Source organism: Uloborus diversus, chromosome 4 (assembly GCF_026930045.1).
Source record: "Uloborus diversus isolate 005 chromosome 4, Udiv.v.3.1, whole genome shotgun sequence".
In the NCBI taxonomy this organism is placed as follows: Eukaryota; Metazoa; Arthropoda; class Arachnida; order Araneae; family Uloboridae; genus Uloborus; species Uloborus diversus.
Window position 1 is genome coordinate 74346289 of NC_072734.1, and position 13962 is coordinate 74360250.

At 33.9% G+C, this 13962-nt stretch overlaps 1 protein-coding gene across 1 annotated transcript in view; it reads left to right on the forward strand.

Moving 5' to 3' along the window:
- The first annotated feature begins 342 nt into the window (after window positions 1-342).
- Window positions 343-13962, forward strand: part of LOC129220365 (ras-related protein Rab-23-like) — a 46271-nt gene continuing 32651 nt past the window's right edge. The window contains exon 1 of the mRNA XM_054854773.1: window positions 343-445. The gene's annotated coding sequence lies outside the window, so the exon portion shown is untranslated. The remainder of the gene's footprint in view (window positions 446-13962) is intronic.

Consider the following 13962-nt stretch of genomic DNA (forward strand, 5'->3'; position numbering starts at 1 on the left):
CAGGAAATCGCCAACCGCAAACTCCCTTCTCAGCCGAAACGATTTTTACCCCGTATGTTTTTACCCCCTGTCGAGACGCACCTTTGTGGAAGAAACATTACTACTGAAGTGCAGCGTCGGAACGACTTTGACAGCAAGTTATCGCCATCTTTGGCGAGTAAAATCGGTTTCAAGGTTGCACAAGCCATTTTCTCCCAATCTGCTTCTTGGCTGAATTCTTGAGACCCATTCACAAACAGTTTGCCAAGAAGAAATTATTTGCCGTAGGCGCAAACGTAATGCCGTCCAAGCATGACGAGAAGGCAGCGACCTTTTACCTCCTTTTTACATAAAGAAGTAGCTCCTACATTTCGTCCGTGATTTTGTGGATCTTTCCGATCAATTTTAATGATTTTTGTGTGTTGGATACTGTGCATTACTTAAGGATTACTGTTAAATAACAAAGGTAAGATCTGCCAGTTGTCACCGGGTTCAGCGACATTTAAAGCGTTCGATCTCTTTTGTTTATGTTGATAGTCGGTAAGTTTTAGCTGTGGAATCAACTAGTATTCAAGGCCGACACTGTTGAATACTAACTATAGACGCGCGCATTTCAAGTGCGAATAATTTTAAATTTAATATATTTTTGTGTATCTATGTGTCAATAATCGGTATTTATCTTCGAAAAGTGATTGACGATAAATAAACACTCACAAAAGCTGACTAAATAAACTGTTTATGAAAATTATCAATTTTTACAGGGCATGATGTACCGGCAATGAAAGTGGTCTAAGCTATCGAAGTGTAAGTTTAAAGCAAGGAAGTTTTAATTTCCTGTTCAAATTTGAGCGTTATATAATACTTAAAATCTATTATAAAATTGTGATGAAACGATTTTAATACATTCTGAAACAAATTTCGTTACCTCAACCTTTGTTATGAGGCTCAGTTGGAAAAATATTTTAGAGATAATTTAGTTCTGAAATCAGTTTTTAATATCATATATAGTAGTATACTGTCAAGTAACAATAGCCTTTATATGCTTCTGATTATAGCTATATTGCTGAGACAAATATTGTCACTTCAGAAAAAATGGGACATTCTAGTTTGTTTAGTGTTCCTTTGTTTGAACCACTTAATTTGTCCAGAAAGAGCATCATACTGTTAATTCTGCTTAATCAGGTAAGGGATAAACATATACCCTGCTTACATGAATTAAACCTTCTGGATCTGAATATTTCCCCATAGATGCAAAACGTTCAAGATCCTCGATTAATTGAATAATTTCCCCGAATCAGCAAATAATATTGGTCAGCTTTCTTAAATATTTTTGCTGAGAAAATTTTTGAATAACTAAAAATAAATCAAGAACAATTATTGACGTAAAAATCTATATACAGTCAAGCCCCGTTAACATGAACTCTTTTTCGCGCAAAATAAATGCCATTAGCCGTCTGATAAAGCTACAATTTAGTGTTAAATCAATCGCTTAACACGAAGAGGATTTACACAAAATCCCGCGTAAGACAAGGAATATTTTATGGTCTTAAAGGCAAGAAAATCCCTATACTTTTTCATCAAATTAGCTTCGGTAGTCGAAAGATCTGCACTTGAACACAAGGGACATTGATATCAGCGTGAAAATTCCTCTCCTTGTGTAGGAAGATCAGGAACACCACGTTGCTACAAGAAAGTATGAACTTTATCTATAGACTGCTTACCAGGGTATCATGATATTTTCGAAAATATCCAATATTTTTGATATATATCGAATAATTTGATATATATCCGATATTTTCAATTAGCACAAACTAAAGTTTTCAAAATAGTAAATGCATCCTCAAATCACTCTTTATTTTCTTATATTGTTATTACAATATGTAGACTTAAAATTAAGAATTCTTCAATCATGTTTATCTGATATTTCATTTAACAGTTTTATCAATTTCAATGGAGTTAATTTAGCATTAGCTGTTTTACTCATTTTTCTTCTGTTAGCTACTTTTACATGGTTCATAAATAAAAAATATGCATTAGTCTGCACAGTCATTAGACATCTTCTTTTTTTCTCACCAGTGTTTCATATTTAATTAGGCACTTACTATGAATTAAAATTGTTACATTACTATTAATTTTATAAATATAAAATAAAAAAGGAATATTTTATTACTTTGTTAAAAAATTATATGTATTACATCATAAAAATATAGTACATAACTTTTTGTTATTTTTAATAATAAATGAACAATATTACTATGATTATTATAGTTTTATATTGAAAATACCATAGTTGAAAAAACAAATATCAAAATATACAAATACAAATACAAAAGTGACAACCAGCAACAGGCTCTGGGCCCAGCTAGACTGGTCCTAGTCAATTTACAATCCCCAGTGAAGATCAATGGCTCTCTTAAAACTATCTACTCCCTTACTCATTACCACCCCTTCCGGTAAACTGTTCCAAGGTTCCACTACCCTGCTAAAATAATAATTTTTCCTAACATCCATGTTAGCCTGAGATTTAAATAGCTTAAAACAATGACCCCTTGTCCTGTTTTCAGTGCTAAACTTCAGCCCCTTAACATCTTTCATTTTAATAAATTTAAACAACTGAACCATGTCCCCTCTGTCTCTTCTTTGCTCAAGACTATACATGTTTAGCCTTCTAAGCCTGGAATCGTAGTCTAAATGAGAAAGTCCATTTATTAGCCTTGTAGCTCTCCTTTGAACCCTTTCCAATGCATTAATGTCTTTCTTAAGATAAGGAGACCAAAACTGAACAGCATACTCCAAATGAGGTCTTACCAAACTTCTATATAAGGGCAGAAGAACTTCTTTAGATTTGTTTGAAATAGATCTATTGATAAACCCAAGCATCTTATTGGCCTTGTAACTAGCAATGCTGCATTGTTGGTTAAACTCTAAATCCTGACTTATTAAGACTCCCAGATCAGTAACTTTGTCTGCCTGACTAATGACTGAACCTTGCAAATAATAACTTGTATGCTTATTTCCACGCCCTAAATGTAGCACTTGACATTTCCCAACATTAACACCCATACCCCATTTATCAGCCCACTCCGTAATATGATCTAGATCCTCTTGCAGCCGTTTTGCTTGTTCTTCATTTTCTACAGTCCCCATAACTTTGACATCATCAGCAAAACAATTCATGTTCCCAGAAATATTTTTGTGAATATCGTTCATAAAAACAATGAACAAAACAGGCCCTAACACCAGTGGCGTACCCAGGGGGTGGGCTGATAGGGCTACAGCCCCCCCCCCCCCGAAATTTTCAAAATTAATTATAAAAATTATAATAAAGAACAAGTTTTTTTTTATGATGTATTTTTGAAATCTTACATTCGTATTGATATCAGAAAAGCGATACATGAACTTTTCTTAGCTACAGTTCATAAGTATCCCCCCCCAGCTCAAAGACTTTCGAGCTCAGCCCCCCCCCCCCGAACTGATTTGTCTGCGTACGCCGCTGCCTAACACTGATCCTTGAGGAACTCCACTTAAAACCTCACTCCAATTAGAATAATTTCCCCTTACAACTACCCTTTGTTTCCTTCCGGTCAGCCAGTTTTTTACCCAAATGAAAGTTTTCCCTCCTATTCCAATATCAGCTAATTTGCTAAGTAGAGCAACATGCGGTACCTTATCGAAAGCTTTTTGAAAATCAATGTAAACAACATCTACAGGCTTCTTATTGTCCAAAGCTATGGTAACTTTGTCATAGAAATATAATAAATTTGTTGCACAAGATTTACCTTTCCTGAAACCGTACTGAAAACTAATCAACAGATTATTAGTCTCTAAAAAATTTACTATCTTAATTTTTATCAATGTTTCAAAAATTTTGCAAACCACAGAAGTTAGACTCACAGGTCTATAATTTCCCGCACTCCCTTTAACCCTTTCTTGAAGAGCGGTGTAAAATGTTAGCCAGCTTCCAGTTCTCTGGCACTAAAATTTGCATGATACTCGACACAGATCCATATTGTATGCAGAAAAATACTATTAAAACATCACTTAAAATAATAGTAAAAAATGCGGCGAAAATCTAGTTAAAAATTACATATTTTATGAATGTAATTCGAGCTTGATAAATACTCACCGACTGATTCTTTTCGATTGTAGAAAAATCGGAGGTTGAGGAAGACGTCACAGTCTCAGAGTCTGATACAGGAACTTCAGGTATGTTTCCATCGGTTTTGAGTTCATCAGTTTTTTTTTTTTTCCCAACTTTCCAAAAAAAGAGACTACACTGTTTTATCATCCGAACACTTCATTGTTTTTGTTATAGGCCAGGGGTACCCAAAGTGGGTGCCGCGAGTTGTCCATATTTACAATATGCGTGATAATTGAAATAGATTAAGGTGCCGCGAGTCAGAAAAGGTTGGGAACCCCTGTTATATGATGTTTTTTCTAACAAACAGACGTTTTTCAAGAGCGTTTGGTTTCCGTCCAATACGGTGGGCTAATTGTCGCGCGGGAGCCTTCATATAAAACATATTTAATGTATGTATTTGCGTTAAAACGATGCTGAAATTTTTTATTTTTGCAAACCACTGAAGTTAGACTCACAGGTCTATAATTTCCCGCACTCCCTTTAGACCCTTTCTTGAAGAGCGGTGTAATGTTAGCTAGCTTCCAGTCCTCTGGCACTGTCCCCGAGTTATAAGAAGCATTGAAAATATTTACGATTACATCTGCTAATTCCTCCGCACATTCAACTAAAATTTTTGGATAAATATTATCAGGTCCCGGAGCCTTAGTCTCTTTAATTTTTTTCAAATGAAGTAAAACGTCATCCCTGGAAAATACTAAGTTCTCAAGCTGTACTATAGCTTGTGTCTTGTTGGTGTCAACTGTTGAGATACAGTTATCGTTAAAAACACTTGAAAAAAAGTTATTAAGAACATTAGCAATATCACTATCGTCCTGAATTAAAATTCCGTGCTCATCAACCAGTGGCCCAATATGACTATTTCGAACTTTCCCCGAATTAGCATGTGCAAAAAACCCCTTAGGAGTCCTGTTTATGTTATCAGCCAGTCTTTGCTCCAACTCTCTTTTCTGAATCCGTACCAAATACTTAAATTTACACCTTGCCTTACAATATTGGAGCCTATCTGCACTGTGACCAGTTTCTCTAAACCTATGAAAAGCAGCTTGCTTGTAATTTAGAGCATCTTTAGTTTCCCTGGAGAACCACATTGGCCAAATTATGACCATATGATATTTTCAAAATAAATATTGGATATATATTGTGATATATGACATGATATATATCGGCAAACCCTGCTGCTTACAGTAAAAAAGTTTGGATGAACAGTGAAATCTTCACCAAGTGGCTGACAAACCTAGACATAAAATTTCATCGTGAAAATAAAAAGTCTAATTCTGGACACCTGTTCTGCCTGTGGTAGAGGTTTAAGGTTTAAACGCGATAAAATGTTTTTTTACCCATCAACACTGCAACGAAAATCCAGTTGATCAAGGAAAAATCTGATGTTTGAAAATGCACTGTTCTTAGAGAAATGGTATAAATAGCCATTGCTTGTTTCAAATTACTTGTGCTTCTCCCTTAAACTATAAATTTGAATGCTTGAGTGTACGTTTTTGTAACAAAGGTGGTTTGGTTTCAATATTTTCTGAGACCCAAAAATAAAAAAACTTGTCTGTTTACACAAAGTCTGGTAAAAACCTCGAAATCGGTTAACGCGAAATTCGGTTAACTTGAGATATTTTGGCAAAGGCGCTCATGTGGGGGGGGGGGGAGTGGGGACTCAAGCCCCCCCTTGAAATTAGAACTTCCTTGCTTTAGGCATGGGGGGCGACTATGAAATGTTTGAAATCGAAAAAGGAAAAAAAAGGCTAGATATGTTTGACCAAGTTAAGAAAAAGGGGTGGGCAAGAAACTAAGATCAGGTTCTAAAGATCAGTGGCTCATAGGGAAATAAAGGAGTGGTTCATAAAAGAGTTCCAAAATCAAAAACCTTAAAATGCAACACACTGTGCACTACCATTCTGTTTCTCTTAAACGATACTAAGCTATCGGGAAATTAGGGCTTATTTTTAATCATTTGATAATTTAAAATTCAGCATATTTTTTAGACTTATTTTATGTTTTTGTAATGTGAAGTTCTTAAAAAAATGTTTAATTAATAGAAATATAAGCAGCCTGCGGCCACCCCCTGCTTTGGCCTCCCTCGCGTGGTCTTGGTCTTCAGGCTTGGTGCTTCTTATACCTGAATTTGCTTTTCTGTTTTCATTTTTGAATAATGAGGAAAGCATAAACTCTTTTGCTTTCTGATAATTTAATTAAGTATCTTCTATTAGCATTTTTTAAAAAAATTAATAGACTAACTAGTTATTCACTATTTTATTTTTTACTGTTTTTGTTCTCGAGAATGGATAAAATCAAGTGAATAATGTTTAAAGGCATATTCAGGTATGGTATGAAAAGGGGACTTTTAATTCTGGACCCCCCCCCCCTTGCAAAATTTCTGTGTGCGACACTGCAGTAAACATATTCACATTATTAAGAATTTCTTATGGTTTAAATATAGGGCATCAATTTCGAAAAAACATTGAAAGCAAAACATTGTTAGAAAAAACATCGACCCAGTAACATCGATGGTAAAAATATCAATGTAAAGTGTTTGGTTCCCAAGCCCGCTTGGTACTCATTTTCTTGACCCACTGAGGGGATGAACAGCTGGGTCAACCATGCCCCAAGGATAGAACCCAGACATAGGAGCGCGAAGCGCTACCACTTAGCCACTGAGCTTCGTATGTGTAATGTCTACATACCTAAATTTGAAAACATAGAGTGGCAGATAAATTAGCAGTACTATTTTGGAAGAAGTTAAAAAGTTGGAAGAAGTCTTAGATTGCCATCTCCAAAAAGCTGAACTTATTTTTTACCAATTTCAATTATGGCTTTGACAATTTTTTTTCAGCATATACTCGTAAATTAGAATGATGGTTATAACTGAATTTTTGTAGACATGTTAAATAATTAGTTTTCAAAGTATTTAATAAAATATTAAATCATACTTAAATTACCCCACATAGCCAAATCCCCCCTGTCCCCCGTCTGTATCCGCTCCTGTCCCTTACCAGCATTGGGTTTGAGTGCTACCATTTTTTTTTCAAGGAATTTAATGGTGACACTTATTGATAGTTTTGTAACTATTCTATTTAGCAAAATCTCATTTTTCATGACCTATGTTATAAATAGGAATGTAAATTTACATTGGTTCTATTGGGTTTTTTTGGCATTAGAGCCTTAATAGGCTATTCTGTCATGATGACGCCTGTAATAAGTTTCTAGGTATTAAATGAGCAATAGGGTGGTCATAAGGTACATGGGGGAAAAAAAATTTCAACTAATCTTTTGCGGCACCCCCCTAAAATGTGCCAATAGACTAGAAAATGTGATTTGGAAAGTTTCAAGTCGTTTCGATGATATTAACACGTGCCGCAAAGAGACTAAAGTTACGAAAAATGGCAGTTTTTAGCAAAAAATCGTAGTTTTTCATCTATGAAACCAAAACTATTCATTCTAGAAACTTTGTTCTGGTCTCATTTTATAGGGAATTTTATTCTCTTTAAGTATAATCGCATTTAAATTCTTGTAAAACTTGATTGAACATTATTCAGGATTTTTCAAGTCAGGTTGTAGCTAATATCCTCAAAATCGCGTAAAAAGAACGAATCATTATAAATAAATTGTATTGCTTATTTTAGTTAATGGTTGTAACACCCTTACAAGGTTAAGCAAAATCAGAGCAAAAACAGCAATATTATCAGAAATGTATGCAGTGAAATCCTGTTACAACGAATACCGATACAACGAAATATCTGTTTCAACAAAAGAAATTTTTCAGCTCCGATTTGATTTCCATTGCGTTGCTTGAATTTCATTACTACTAATAACTCGTTACTACCACGGGCGTCGTTGGCACGGGGGACAGGGGGGACACGTCCCCCCTCAATATTTTGAACTCGTCAAAAGTCCCACTCAATATTTGAGAATAACAAATGCGCATACAAAAAATTCCGATCTTACTCATTTGTGATAAGAAAAAAACAAAGAAGAAAAGATTTTGGACTAAAATAGAATTACTGATCTACCAAGAAAACGAACAGAAAATGACACCCCTTGTCCAGCAAAAACTGTCTTATCTATATCATTTGAGGAACCATCTAAAAGTCAGTTGATTTCCACACTGTTTGCTGTCCGTTTACTTGCCTTTTTTGCCCTCTACTTCTTCTTTTTCTTATTTCCTGTACCTCACTCCCACCTCCTACTAACAAAACTCATTAAAATAACGATCCACCATTCAAATTCCCCACCATCTTTCTGACCACTCGGATGGGGGCGATAAAATCTTTGTTGGGGTTCGCTTCGTGTTTCTTACCCTTGATCACATGGTCTCAAAGAAAATGTTTTCTTAGAATTGAGATTGAGGGTGAGTCTGTCCCCTGCAAAAAGTGTATGTTATTTTCTATCCAAACGGAGCTGTTTGCACAGCAATCTTGGGACAAAAAAAAATTCTGTAATCTGAATTAACCATCATTTTTAATTTCTCCAAAACTTCAAGGCCCATTTTATTTCTTTTATGGTAAGTCATGAGGCTTAGCTAATTTTACTGTAAGAATAAAATTTTCACACCTTCTAATTGTGTTATGTATCGTTTTTTGACAAACATTCAAGCCTGTCGTCTGATTAAGTTTCCCGGTTGAGTACTTTCCAGTTGATGAAAGTTTGCAAACTCTTCTTTCATAACTTGAGGACAAAGCTCTAGGTCTTCCACCATTGTTCCTTTTACAATAATTGGCTTTCAATCTTAAAAAAATTATTGACTGCAGACTTCGATCTTCTTATTTTTCCGTAAAAGTTCAGCTACTCGTCTCCGTTGAAGAAAAAGTTTCAATCTGCCCTCATTCATGACCAGATAACTTCTTACCATTCGACATATTCACAAAGAGCGCCAAAACTTCGAAGAAATTAATGAAAAATTTACAAGTTGAAAGGTCTCCACATTCTTATTAACTGCTATGATATTTATTACAGTAAATGTACATGTAGCTTTTCAAAAATACTAGCGTCCTTAAAGTTTTTACTCAGGCTGAAATACTAACTTTGAATATATCACTGTTTTTCTGGTAGTTGCATACTTCACAAAACCTGTCTATTGCGTGATTTCTTACATAAGAACATTAATAATTCAATAATATTAAAATCCTTTCAATTTTATTTTTCCGTTGTCTCAAATTTTTTTTACTGGCCTTAAAGTTTTTTCTCAGGCTGTATGAGGAGAATGCCATTTCCTTGCGCATCTAATTTTGATCTAAAATCTAAATATTTTCTCTCTAGATAATTAAATTCAATTACAAAATGAACATTGCTATAAGATTAAAGGAAAAGTGAAAGATATAAAGTTTTGATTTAATTTGTTATTTTAAAGGAAAAGGTTTTTGGGTGGTGTATTATAGATCAATGTGTGAATTCACATGCATTGTTAATCATGCATTTATTTCTTTGAAAATTGAATAGTACGGCTTATTTTGTCATTATCCTTCTAGAAATGAAGAAATGAATCAATTTGTTCCTCCTTTTCTTTCAGAGATAAAAACCGATTTAAAGGAATACATTTTTCTATTCATGTTATTTTTACTGTTTATAAGTAAATGCGAAACGAAAAAAGTAACTTAAAGAAAGAAGTAAAAAATATTATAATATAATAGTGCAGAATATATCAAAAATAATAACTCTGCTGCTATAAATTAACACTGAAGTTACTGATACTTTTATATCACTATTATCTTGATATATTTATGATCAGTGATCAAATAGATATTCAATTTTGTGTTCGATGTTCAGTCGTCTCTTGGAATTTCTTTGCATTTTAGGGCAATGCCTGGTATTTTGAACTAGAAAATACCAGGAGAGGGGGGGAGGGGAGGTCCGTTATCTAGTAAGTAAGTTTTTTTTTCAAATTTAAAACTTCTGCTTGTGAAATAAGTCCAGCTATTCTCTCTTGAAAATAAAAAGTGAAAATATTGTTATGTTATTGTTTCTTTACTAGTATTTTTTCTTGATGCGCTTAACTATTTTATCCACAGGGAAAAAAAATTCACCTTTAACGGGATTAGATTCTCATTCAGAGACTAACTTCTTATTTTCAGTTATCTTATTGAAACGTTAAGAATACGCTTATTTGAGACGGTTTTTGACCGTATTTTTAGCCTTTTGTATGTCAACGTTCCCGAATGGGAACATCAATTTAAAAAAAAAAACCTTTATAATAAGTTTCGCTTGTGAATATTTGAAAAAATATTTTTATCAACAAAAGTAGATTTAATTTTTAAAAGAAAAACTCTCTTTCATTAATATTGTTCCTACAAAACAAACAAAAACCCCGTTTTTATCGATTTTCATTGTTAAAACTTTTTTAGCTTAATGCTGATAAAATTTCACATATAATATATATAGAAATCATGTTGATGAACAAACATGACCAATAAAACGAGCTTTCCACAAACTCCCTTCTTTAAGATAGAAAATGGATTTCTTGTTACTCCGAAACACGTGCTTGCTGTTTCCTGAAAATTAGTGTCTATGAACTTTGGCTTATTTTCTTTTACTTTTCAGCACACTGATATTTATTTAATTCTTACTTATGTTCACATTATTTCATTCTTTTTATTTTTGAGATGGAAGGCTTCCCGTTTCTTTTTACATCATTAAATTAAAGTTCCCTTTTTCAAAAAAAAAAAGGGGGGGGAGGTATGGTTCCCTTTGGTGATTGTTCTACATTGCATCAATCGTCCCCCTCGATAACGAAGAGCCAGCGACGCCCATGGTTACTATGAAGAAAATTTCTGATAATTTGAAATTCGTTGTAATAGAATTTCACTCTACTATAGTTATGTCTCTAAAACGCAAAGCTAAAACAAACAACTGCATGTAAAACTTATGAAATTAGCTGTAGAGGCCATAAATATGGGACGTTGCTTCCCTCCTCAGTTGTCAGCGCTGTAGCATAAAAATCCCAGTCTTGTAAGGGTTTTCGACTCCCAGAGAAAGGAAAAACTACGATTCCCAGGAAAGTGGCCTGTGTTCTTAGACGAGGACTTATTAGGGCTTTCGTTAAAATGACAGTCTTTTTATGACTCCTTTCTGCAGTACAAATCGGCGTTTTCTGAGTACAGTTGTTACAGAAAAAGTTTTTGAATTTAGCACCAAATCTTAGAAGTTGGTTTGAAAGCACTTTTGATTTGCAAAATAGGTATGTCCATTAGTCCTCAACTGGATGTTTTCAAGAATTTCAAGATGAATGGTATAGATAAGAGGCAATTCAAAGCAAGTATAGAAGATTAAAGACAAAATAAGCAATCCAAGTGAAATTTCAAGCTTTCTTTTTGAGAAAAAAAACAGTAGCAGCTTAGGGATGACTATAAGAAGTTCATTCCACTTTGCTTAACTTATTTAGGGAGTCTTTCTCTATACAATGATACTTTTCGAGTACCTGGCGCTAATCATCACACAAGATGGATGGCAAAGGCCATATGACGTAGTAAGAAGCAAAGGGATGTAAGTGGACTTTTTAAAGTTCCTTATAAAATGAGTTTAAAGTGCAGATCCTAGGTAGACTTTCATTGAACTTTTTTTCTAAATCATGCTATAAAACAGCCCCTACCAGAGCTGCTAGTACCATCTCTTGTCCCTAAGCAGAAGAAACGTTCCCCTATTATTTGTAATGATTATCTCGAAAATTTAATTGCCTTCCTTTGCTTCTCACGGCTTCGTATACTCTTTAAAAATATATCTTCTCAGGGATCAGTTTTCCTTAATCGATTTAAAGATAAAAGGTATTGAAGGTATTTGGCTGTTTATCAACAATATTTACGGAAAAGTATGGTATATTGTCTGCGATCCTGCTTTGACCCCCAACCAAGATCTACAGTTAGTAAAATCTTTGGTTCAATACAAGAGTATTTATGAAGATGTTATAGGCACAGAACTACCTAAAGTAATTAATCATTTGTGGTCCCTGAACTCACAGAAGGTTGCATTTCCCTTTTTTGATGATACTTTAGGGAGAGAAAAAAAGATCAAAACAAAGTAGGCTGCAAAATTAAAATCCAAAGTTGGAGATAATGAAGATGATTGTAATGATAGGGATACAAAAGCACAGCTCAAGCTGAAAGAAGCTTAGTTTATAGGACAAAGAAGTAGTTTTCTTCATTTCTCCTCAAACTTTTTAAGAGATACAATTTTTTACAGAAATTCGAAATCGATACAAAGTTTTTAAATACTGATCTTGATGAATAATGTGAAAACCAATATTATATTAAAGCTAAAAGATAGTTAACAGTTTAAGGGTTGTTAATGGCACAGCTGAAACAGGTGTAAAACTTATGTCTAACTAACGGCAATTTCTATTATAGGTTATGTCCGAATGCAAACACATTTTTCCACATTCATCAAAATGAGTCATATCGAAGCCATTACCACTTTAACTTCTCTATATGAAAAGTAATAACATAATGATGTACAATTTAACAGTGTAAGCAATAAAATGCATTAGATTTTTTTTCTTTTTTTGTAACTTTTTAACTCTGCTTTCTCTTCTGAACTACTTGATTATTTTATTTTAAATCAGCAATTTGTTGCATTTAATTTTTAAAGTATCTTCAAATGAAGCCTTTTTAATGAATAAATTAAAATCAACAAAGAGCAAGTAAATGTAATTGAGTATTGTAATACTTTTAGATCTTTGCATGAAAATTCCTTATTGATGATGTCTTCCATAGCCTGACCTGAAAAATGACCAGTACCATTCTATAAATTTTGTTTAAAAAATGGATAAGATAACTCATCAAGAGAATAAAATTTCCTATAAAATGAGACCAGAACGAAATTTCTAGGATGAAAAGTTTTGGTTTTAAAGAAGAAAAACTACAATTTTTTGCTAAAAATCACTGTTTTTTGTAACTTTGGCCTCTTTGCGGCACTTGTTAATATTATCGGATTGAGCTCAAACTTTGCAAATCATGTTTTCTAGTCCATTGGCACATTTTAGGGGGGTGCCGCCGAAGAAATTCAAAAATCGATTTTTTATGACCACCCTAATGAGCAATCTAGGTACAATTTTAAATTAATCAAATACATACATATATAAGAATACAGAAAAGGTGTAACATTAAATTGAACTATTGTACATTCCAGTAGCATAGGTATGTATATAAGATCTGTATCATTACGAAAAGGTCGTATTAAACTGCGTTCTTCGTTCTGCAATGGCAAAAAAAATCCGAAGAGAAACCCCGAACCTCCTTCTTCTTAACATTATTGGAGATAATAATTGCATTTGTAAGGTTTCAATTTCAAAAAATGGGCGGGGGGGGGGGGGGTCGCACCCGAGCCCTTAATATTACGAAAGGCAGTTAAAATGAATTTCCAAGATTATAAATCAGAAAAATTTCCTTAGATAGGCTCTCAAATCTCTCCTCCCTCTAACATCATTAAAGATCGTCTAAAACTGCATTCTTAGAGCTGCTATTTCGAAAAATAGATAAGAGAGCGCCACCGGATCTCTTCTCCCCTAACATTACTAAAGATCGTCTAAAATACGTTTTTAAGACTTCAAAATTGAAAATTTTCCAGGAGAGAAACCCCCGAATCCCCTTTACTTCGGAGTTAGTAATATTATACTTACTGTTGGTTCATATCGGCCTCCTCTTAAGTCAGAAGTCCTATACAATAAAGTCTCCTCAGAACACAGTAGTGATTACACGAATACCACTTGAGGCCGCAATATGCACACGTTTATTAAGAAAAGAGGAAAATTATTGGGAAGGTTACAGCCTTTATGTTACACTTGCGTCGCCTAGTGAAAAATTCCCTAAAAAATGCTCTAGCTAAAGGTGGGCTTATTAATATTTGTAAAATTC